The sequence below is a fragment of the Felis catus genome, chromosome B1 (assembly GCF_018350175.1).
Source record: "Felis catus isolate Fca126 chromosome B1, F.catus_Fca126_mat1.0, whole genome shotgun sequence".
Taxonomy (NCBI): Eukaryota; Metazoa; Chordata; class Mammalia; order Carnivora; family Felidae; genus Felis; species Felis catus.
In genome coordinates this window covers 94,518,188-94,528,591 of record NC_058371.1, presented here as the reverse complement: position 1 = coordinate 94,528,591, position 10,404 = coordinate 94,518,188, and positions in this window count along the sequence as shown.

The following is a 10,404-nucleotide window of genomic DNA, read 5'->3' as shown; positions in this document are numbered from 1 at the left end:
TCATGCAGTATGTGGTCTCTCTAGAATGACTTCTTAAATTTGGTATTATACATTTAAGTGTCTTCCATGTCTTTTCATGTCTTTTCATCCCTTTTTAGTGCTGAATGACATTCCATTATACAAATATAACACAGTTTTTCTATTCACTTAACTGAAAGACTTTTTGGTTGCTCTGAAGTTTTCATAATTATAAATAAAGCTGCTGTAAATATCCATGTGCAGGCTTTTACTGTGGAAGTATTTTCATATATATGTTAGGTAAATACCAAGGAGCATGATTGTTGGATCATACGATAAGAGGATATGTAGTTATGTAAAAAAACTACCAACCTGTCTTCGAGAGTGGCTATACCATTTTGTATTCCCACCAACAATAACTGAGAATTCATGCTGATTGCTCCACATCCTCACCCACTTTTGGTGTTGTCACTGTTCCTGATTTTGGCCATTTTAATAGGTGTGCAGTGGTATCTTCTTGTTTTAATTTTCAGATCCCTGGTGACATGTGATGTGGAGCATCTTTTTGTGTGTTTATTTGCTGTTTGTATGTTTTTTGTGGTGATATGTCTGCTAAGGTTTTTGCTCCATTTTTTAATTGGGTTGTTGATGTTCTTGTTGTTGCATTTTAAGAAATTTTTGCATTTTGGGTAATAACCCTTTTTCTGGTAAGTCTTCTGAAAATATGTCCTCCCTATCTATGGCTTGTCTTTTTATTCTTTTGAAAATGCCTTTCACAGAGCAGAAAATTTTAATATTCTTGAAGTCCACTTAACATTTTCTTTCATAGATTTTGCCTTTGGTATTGCAGCTGAAAAGTCATCACCATATCCAAGGTCATCTAGATTTTCTCCTGTTATTTTTCAGAATTTTTAAGATTTTGCACTTTAATTTAGGTCTGTCAACCATTTTGAATTAATTTTGGGAAAGATGTAAGATCTATGTCTAGGTTCAAATTTTTTGCATGTGGATGTCCAGTTTTTCTGGTACTATTTGTTGAAGTCTGTCTTTTTTCCATTGTATTGTCTTACTCTTTTTTTTAAATATCAGTTGACTAAATTTATGTGGGTATATGAGCTCTCTATTCTGTCCCATTGATCTATTTGTATATAATTTCTCCAATGCCACACTGTGTGGATTACTGTAGCTTTCAAGTAAACCTTGAAGTTGAGTAGTGTCAGTCCCCCAAATTTATTCTTATCCTTCAATCTTGTCTCTTTCCATATAAACTTTAGAATCAGTTTGTTAATAATTCAAAACAACTTGCTGAGGTTTTGATGGGATTGCATTGCATGTATAGATCAAGTTGGAAATACTGATATCTTTATAATACTAAGTCTTTTCATGAACATGAAATATCTCTTCATTTATTTCATTCTTCTCTGATTTTATTTATCAGTGTTTGGTAGTTTCCTTCATATATTGTATATATTTTGTTATGTTTATACCAAGTATTTCATTTTCAGGGAGTGTTATTGTTATTAGATGGTATTTTGTTTTTAATTTCAAATTCCACTTGTTAATTGTTAATATATAGGAAAGCAATTGACTTTTGTATAGGAACTTATAACCTGCAACATTGCTATAATCAGTTTTAGTTCTAGGAGTTTGTTGATTTTTTTCAGATTGTCTATATAGGTGACCGTATCATTTGTGAACAAAGTTTTATTTCTTCCTTCCCAATCTGTATATCTTTTGTTTCCTTTTCTTATCTTATTGCATTATCTGTAATTTCAGTTCAATATTGAAAGAGAGTGATAAGAGACGCCATCCTTGTCTTATACTTGATTTCAGTGGGAAAACCTTGAGTTTCCCACCATTAAACATATCATTAGCTATAAATTTTAGTAGACATTATTTACCAACTTGAAGAAGTTCTCATTTATTTTTGGTTTATGAGATTTTTTATCATGAGTTCATGTTCGATTTTGTCAAATGCTTTTTCTGCATCTATTGATATGATCATGTGATCTTCAGTTTGCTGTCATGGATTGTATTAACTGATTTCAAATTTTGAACTGGATTTGCATATCTGATTTAAATCCTACTTGGCTGTGGTGTATATTTTTTTTTATACATTGTTGGATTCAATTTGCTGTATTTTAAGAATTTTATTTAATTTTCAATCTACCTTTAAAAATTACTATGGGGCTATGTTATTTATTTATTTAGCCCCTGGATTTAGACTTGAGTAGGACTTGGGTTTTTTTCTGGTTACTTTTAAGTAATAAAATCTATGATTTTATTAAGTCACAAAGCAGTCCCATTCCAGTACTTTAAAGTTTTATTACTATGTAGTTATCACAACTGTAAACATAGGTAGAAGATGCGTCTTCCCTATTACCATGGGATGTCTGAAGTCAAGAAAGAGATAGGAATCTATGGTATGATCCTTTTCTCATTTCTAACCCATCACTTTTATCTCTCATTTTCATATTGCTAGCTGCAGTCTCTGACTTTACTATGCTTATATCAAGAAGAGGTTGTAGTAAGGTTTGAACAGGTTGGTGGGTGGACGAGCAAAGAAGAAAAGTTCTTGCTCAAGGGGTATCGTTGTAGTGGTTTAGCACTGGTGCTCCCAGATCTTCAAAAATATTTACAACTCATCAGATCAGTAATGAATATTTTCATTAGTTCTTTGGACGCAGCCATTAAAAAGATTCTCTATTAGGGCCTATATCATTTTAATCATGATTATTTAAAACATTTCTGTCTGTTTCTTGTACTATCTGTGTCATATTTGAATCTGGTTCTGTCTCTTGGCAGTGTGCTCTTTATCTTGATTTTTGTATGCCTTGTAAGTTGTTTTGAAGGCTAGATATCTAGTGTAGGATACTAGAGATGGAGATAAATAGCTTTAATGCCTAAAATGGCATGTTTTTTCCTTCTGTCAGACCTTTAATTTGGAGTCTCAATTGATCTTGTCAAAAGTTGCTATAATGCTAGTGCCCCTAGCCACTTGCCATACACACATGTTAACTGTTAATAGAGAAATAAAGCATACTCTTAGATCTTGAATTACTTCTATAATTTTTCAAATGCAAAATCCCTGGCAATGAAAAAATTATCAAGTGAAAATCAAGATCACACGAACAACCAAAAAAAGAAAAAATATCCAATAAAACATCCTCAGAGGGACCCTAAATATTGAATTATCATATAAAGACTCTAACTATATTTGGTCTGTTTACAGAAATAAAATATACTTTTGACAGAGAATTGGGAAAAAATAGAATAAAAGGGGGAAGGGCAAAACACATTTGAAAAATAAGAAATATAGTAATTCCAAAAAGTACAAAGTAAATAACCCAAATTAAAACTCAGTGGAATACCCCAGTAATAATTATCATACTCAGTATGCAGATTTTGGTTTCTCCAGTAAAAGGAACCAGGGTACCAGGGAGATATGGCTGTTCTAGAGCTGGGGCAGGTAAAATGCATGATCCTAGAGAATCTTATAGTTCCAGGAAATAAAGAGATAAAAAAATAAGCAAACACAATGATGGGGTATGCAAAAGAGACACAGAAGCCAACTGAAAGAGATACCAATGACCAAAACTGGAACAATTTGAGCAACAAAAAATAAAATAGTATGTTATTAAAACCTAATGTATAAATAAATATCTGTGACCCCATACTAATATAAGTATATCTTGAATAAATAAATAAAGGAGAAGAGACAAGTTTCCCATGCAGAATTCTGAATAATTCATGGAGATATTGTGCCCTAGAGGAAGAGGAGAATCATTTCTGGGCTATACATAGTGACTTCCAAAATATGGGAAGAGGGGCAAAAAGAGTAACTTCATTGTGGAGAAACCTGACAAACACTAACTACTTCAGTGAGATAGTCAATATCAACATTCACAGTCATAAATCTTGTTACTAATATGTACCCTTGATATAATGAGATGAAAATGAAAAATTAAAATGAAAAATTTTACCCATGTGATATTCCTCATGAAGACCCATGTCATCTGTCTAATCATGACAAATCCCAATCATCAGACAAATTCTGTGGGGGGTTGCTGTAATAACTTGAACAGTAGTCTTCAAAACTGTCAAGATGAGGGGCGTCTGGGTGGCTAAGTTGGTTAAGAGTCCAACTTTGGCTCAGGTCATGATCTTGCAGTCTGTGGGTTCAAACCCCACATTGGCCTCTGTGCTGACAGCTCAGAGCTTGGAGTCTGCTTCAGATCCTGTGTCTCCCTCTATTTTTGCCACTCTGTTACCTGCACTCTTTCTTTCTCTCAAAAATAAATAAACATTAAATAAAAATTTAAAAAAACTGTCAAGATCATCAAAAACAAGGAAAAATCTGAGAAACTATAGCCAAGAGTAACCCAAGGGTATGACAATTAAATAAGATGTGGTTTCCTGCCTGGTACCCTGGAACAGAAAAGACCATTAGATAAATCTAAGGAAGTCTTAATAAACAGAAGACTTTAGTTATTATTAAGGTACCAATATGGTTTATTAATAGTAACAAATGTGGCATGATTAGTAAATGGGGGAAGCTCTGTAAATATAAATAATGCTAACAAACAAAGTCTATTAATTTTTTTCTAAACCTCAGTAAATAAAGGTAAAAACAAATTTAATGTGTTTCAAAGAGAATAAACTAGCAGACAGAATCGAAGAAAATACCCAAGGTAAAGCATAGTGAGACAAAAGACTGAAAATACAGAGGAGAACACAGAGATGTCTGAGCATAAATGTGTTAAATAACTCAGGAGAAAAGCAGAGAAAAGGAATAAAAGCCATGAATGATGAGAAATGGGTATGAAGTTTTTAAGCCTGATACACAATATCATGACACAGGTTTAAAAGTTACTATTAACCCAAAGCAGTTTAAATACAAAATAATTATACAACAGCAAATCACAGTAAAACTGCTGAAAATCAAAACCAAACTGAAAAGATTAGTAGTACTCAGAAGAACAGATAATAAGCATACTAGTTTGAAAGGAGTCATAGATTGGAAAAGAAGACCAAAAACAGACTTCTCAACAAGAGTAACAGAAACCAAGGATAATGTATTGGTATCGTCAGTCTATAAAATTAACAACAAACATAGAATTTTACATCTAATAAAAAGTATCCTTTTAAGAATAAAAGCAAAATGCAAATTTGTTTTTATTAAGAACATTTGTACTAGAAAATCCACCTACAGAAAATTTTGACATATATTTCTCAGGCAGAAGGAATGTGATCCCAGATGAAAAATTCAAGGCAAATGAAATGAAATGAAAAATAGTAAAAATTAAGGTAAATAAAATGCATGTTGACTGGAAGGTTGTCCCCAAATTCTGAGTGCATTTTTAGGTTATTTAAACTATTTTAAACTTCTAGCTGCACTTAGATGATACTGATGTATCATCTCGGGATTTAACAAGAATAGCAATTAAAGTGAAAGATACAGTTCAGGTGATGGCCAAAAATATCACCTAAGGTTTGAGTTTTGTAAGTGAAGATGTAATAACAATTCTGACATGATTTTTGATGTTTGACCATCAGTAGGATTTAGGCTTTCACCCTTTCCTTCTCCATCATCACACAGCTGGTATTTTAGATAAGAAAACTCCTGTGTACCTCTTGATCCCTCTACACTGGCAGGATGTTTCAGGTCCACAGCTCTAACCTGTACATGTGAACCCTGCTCTAGCCCCATCCTTCAGACAGGTTTATATTTAAGTGGTTTGAAATATGATTGCCTTACTTCACTAATTTTTCAAATATTAATATAAATTGTTTTGGTCTTTTAGAAAGATAATTTTGTTATATTTTTAACGCTTATTTATTTATTTTGAGAGGGGGAAAGGGCAGAGAGAGAGGAAGAGCGAGGATCCCCAGCAGGCTCCATGCTGTCAGCACAGAGCCCATTACGGTGCTCCATCCCACAATCTCACAAACCGTGAGATCATGACCTGAGCTGAAATCAAGAGTTAGAGGCTTAACTGACTGACCCATCCAGGTGCCCCTAGAAAGGTAATTTCATTATTTAAAAAAAAACTAGTAACAACTAAATCTATCGAGTATAGGATATTAGCTGCATTTAAGTGTGCACTAGTGTGTGTATGCCTGTTCGATCAGTGCAATGATAGGAAATGAAGGAGTGAAGCTCTGTTCAAGAATTACAAACTGCTGAAATCAAACAGATTAGCAATGTTTCAGTTCTGAAATTTAACGATTCATATAGTATAAACAGTATGATATTATTTACTGTATCATCTTTAACTTTTAAGGTTAAACGTTTGTTAACACGATGAGGGGAAAGGCCAATAAAGCAAATATAAGCCGTAGAAATAAACCTCTGTGTGTGTGTGTGTGTGTGTGTGTGTGTGTTCAAATGAGTATTTCAAATACCTTGGAAAAGTTTGAGTAATTGAGGGATGTCATTTCATATTAAAAAACAATACATATTATTAAATACAATTATGGAAACTTGAAAATCTCTTTGTTCTTTAAATATTCTGCCAAGAGAAAAGTTGGGCGCCTGTCTCAGAGCCAACAATAGCTATAAGTACTGGTAACTGCTTCATGTGCACCCATACGTGGGGAACTGTCAAAACCATCAACCCTGGAAAATTTTTACTCCTACTCATCCTATTATTCTGTTTAATCTTTTGTTTTAACTATTTTTCATTCTTATGAGAATAATAAATGCACATAATTTAAAAAGTCAACTAGTACTATAAGGCTATAATAAAATATTAGAACTCATTCCTCATTTATCCATTCTGTCTGACTCCAAAATGTTTTCACCTCTTAAAAGAAGTTTTGTTTATTTCCATATTTGAATATTCTATAATTTACTGCTATTTTTTGAAGTACTAACTTCAGACATTATGTCATTTTATAAATTGTAAAGAATTATCACTTTTAATTATTATTCTTGCTGCCTTTCTTTTCCTTCTAAATTACTATTAGGATTTTTTATTTTATTTTTATTTATTTATTAATTAAAAAAAATTTATGTTTATTTATTTTTGAGACAGAGACAAGCATGAACGGGGGAGGGTCAGAGAGAGAGGGAGACAGAATCTGAAACAAGCTCCAGGCTCTGAGCGGTCAGCACAGAGGCCAACGCGGGGCTCGAACTCACGGACTGTGAGATCGTGACCTGAGCCGAATTCAGCCGCTTAACCGACCGAGCCACCCAGGCGTCCCTAGGATTTTTTATTACATCGATATTCTGGTATTATGATAAACCATGTAGAAATTGTGTGTGCCGTGATTGCATTTCCTTTCTGCTTTTCCTGTAGACAATAATTGTTTTAAAATGTCACATATTTTTACATGTATCTATCACATAATTTCCTAAACTTAAGGCTGTTGCAGGCCTGTCATGCTGAAAATTCTCTTCTCTCCATAATGGGTTTCTCTTTGCCATTTGCATGTAGTGAACACACTATATGCTGTATCTTGTCTTTCACTTTTTATAATTTTATTTATTACACTTGGGAAACATATATTCTAGTTTCTTCTTGAGATAAGGTGTAAGGAGGGTAAATTCTTCAAACATTTTCTGTCATTTTGACAATTCCTTTCTTCTGTGCTCTCACCTCTTATTTTGTCAAGTTTCAGAACTTTCAGGTTGAAATTATTTCTCTCAGATTTTTGCTGACTTTGTTTTGTTGTCTTCAAATGATCAGTGTTAGAAAACACTAATATCATTTACCCAAATTTCCTTTTATGTGACTTGTTTTATTCTTTTCTAACAGGTTTAGAATTTTTCGCTATCCTTGGTATTTTAAAATTTTGTTAAAATGTGCACTTTGTGGGACTATTTGAATTCATTTATTCTTGGCTTTGGTGTGTTATTTCATTCAACTTGTAAAAAAATTTTTGACTTATTTCTTTTGTAATTTTCATTTATTCTTTTATCTGGATTCTTATTCACTGTATATTGAACTTCCTAGATTAATCCTCTTAACATTTCCTTTTCCTTAACCATCTCTTTTCCTTTTGGTTCCATTTTTTGGGAGGTTTTCTCAACATCACCTTCTAATATTTTTATCATTTTTTACTATCATGTGTATTTATTTCTTTTTATTTCTTCATGTGTATTTTATTTCTGCAAATGCTTCCTCCTTGGATTCACATTTTTAATGGCATCCTTTTTTTTTTTATTTCAGAGGATGTAACATCTACTCTGCAGTGGTAATAAACAAGTTAACTTCTTATTAAACCCTCCACTTCAGACATTCTGTCAAGTTATTCACCATCCACTTTAAAGCAAAATATTATCAGACTTTCTTCTTTAGAGCAATTTAAGTTCACAGAAGAACAGAGTGGAAAGTACAGAGGGTTCCACATACTTCCTCCATCCCACACATATTTTCTTATTATTAACATATTACATTAGTACGGTATATTTGCTGTAATTGATGAACCAACATTGACACATCATTACCAACCAAAGCCCATAGCTTCCATTAGAGTTCACTCTTGGTGTTTTATATTCTGTGAGTCTTTAAAATGTATAATAGCAAATATCCACCTCTTTGGTATCACACAGAGTAGTTTCACTGTCTTAAAATCCTCTGTGCTCCACTTCTTTATTTCTTCTTCCTCCTAAAACCCTTGGCAACCACTGATCTTTTTATTGCCTCAATAGTTTTGCCTGTTCCAGAATATAATGTAAGTTAAATCATGTACTATGTAAGCCTTTAAGATTATCTTCTTTTGCTTAGAAATATGCATGTAAGTTTGCTTGTGTTTTCTTTTTATTTGATCAATTATTTTTAGCCATGAATAATATTCCATTGTATGGATGTACCACAGTTTATTTATCTGTTCACCTATCGAAGGACATCTTTGTTGCTCTAAGTTTTGGCAATTTTTAACATGGCTGCTATAAACATTAGTGTGCAGGTTTTTGTGTGAACATAAATTTTCAACTCATTTTAGTAAATAGCAAGGAGGATGATTGCTGGAGTGTTTGGTAAAAGTCTGTTCAATTTTCTAAGAAACTCTCAAACTCTCCTCAAAAGTTGCTATACCATTTTTCATTCATGTCAGCATTGAATGAGAGCTCTGGTTGCTTCACACCATCACCAGCATTTGATGCTGTAAGTATTTAGAATTTCATTCATTTTAATAGTGGTATATCATTTCCCTTTATATTTGAATTTCTTAATGATAACTGATATTGAATATGTTTTCACTTGTTCAGTTCCCAACTGTGTATCTTCTCTGATAAGTTGTCTGTTCAGATCTTTTGCCAAGCTGTAGTTGAGTTTTTTTTTCCTTATCATTGTGTTTTAAGAGTTTTTGTAGATTTTGGATAGCGTGCATTTACCAGATGTGTCTTTTGAAAATATTTTTTCTCAGTCTATGGCTTGTATTCTCATTCTCTTGACAGTGTCTTTTGTAGAGCATCTAAATTCGCTTTTCATCATCCAAAATGTATTGACTTCCTCCATTTTCTTTGATACTATGACATATATCTGTATAGATACAGATAAGTAGTATTCATCATATACTTATGAATATATATGTGTGTATAAAAAATGTATATAATTTTATGTATGTTACCTTATTCAATCCCTAATCCTGATAATCCAGTCTAAACTTCTTCAACCTCACCTCATCATTTATCACAATATCACACTCATCCTATTTTCTTTATATCATTTATCACTGGCTGACTCACTTTATCTTTTCAGTAATATCAACCCCATGAGAACAGGAACTTTGCTTCTCTTGTACATTTAAAGTTCCTGCCACGTTTGATCACTCAATATATATTTGCTGGATTGGTAAATGTAGAGACAGAATTTTCCACATTTACATATTTTATGCAGTTGTATGAGAATAGTCCCTTTTTTACTTTATTTATTTTCTGAATTTGTGATGTGCCATTTCATAATCTAATCGAAACATAAGGTAAATGTTACCAATTATTAAATTGAAATTGGGTACTAATTTTATTATTGTTGACACATCAAAAATTACAAATACTAAAGTTTATTGAAAAAATTATTTGCATTTACTCAAAAAACATATATGAAGTAGGATATTGGCAAAGGAATTCATAATATAATCAGGTATATTACCTGCCATTAAGAAGCTCATGGAGGGGGACACCTTGGTGACTCTGACTTAAGTTAACCATTTGACTCTTTTTTTTTCTATTTTTGCTTTTCTAAAATATTTTAATTCCAGTATAGTTAACTTATTTATTTATTTATTTATTATAATTTATTGTCAAGTTAGCTGATGTACAGTGTATACAGTGCAGTCTTGCTTCGAGAGTAGATTCTCACGACTCATTATTTACATACAACACCAGTGCTCATCCCAACAAGTGCCCTCCTCAATGCCCATCACCCATCCCTCCCAACCCCTACCCCATCAATCCTCAGTTTGCTCTCTGTATTTAAGAGTTTCTTATGGTTTGCC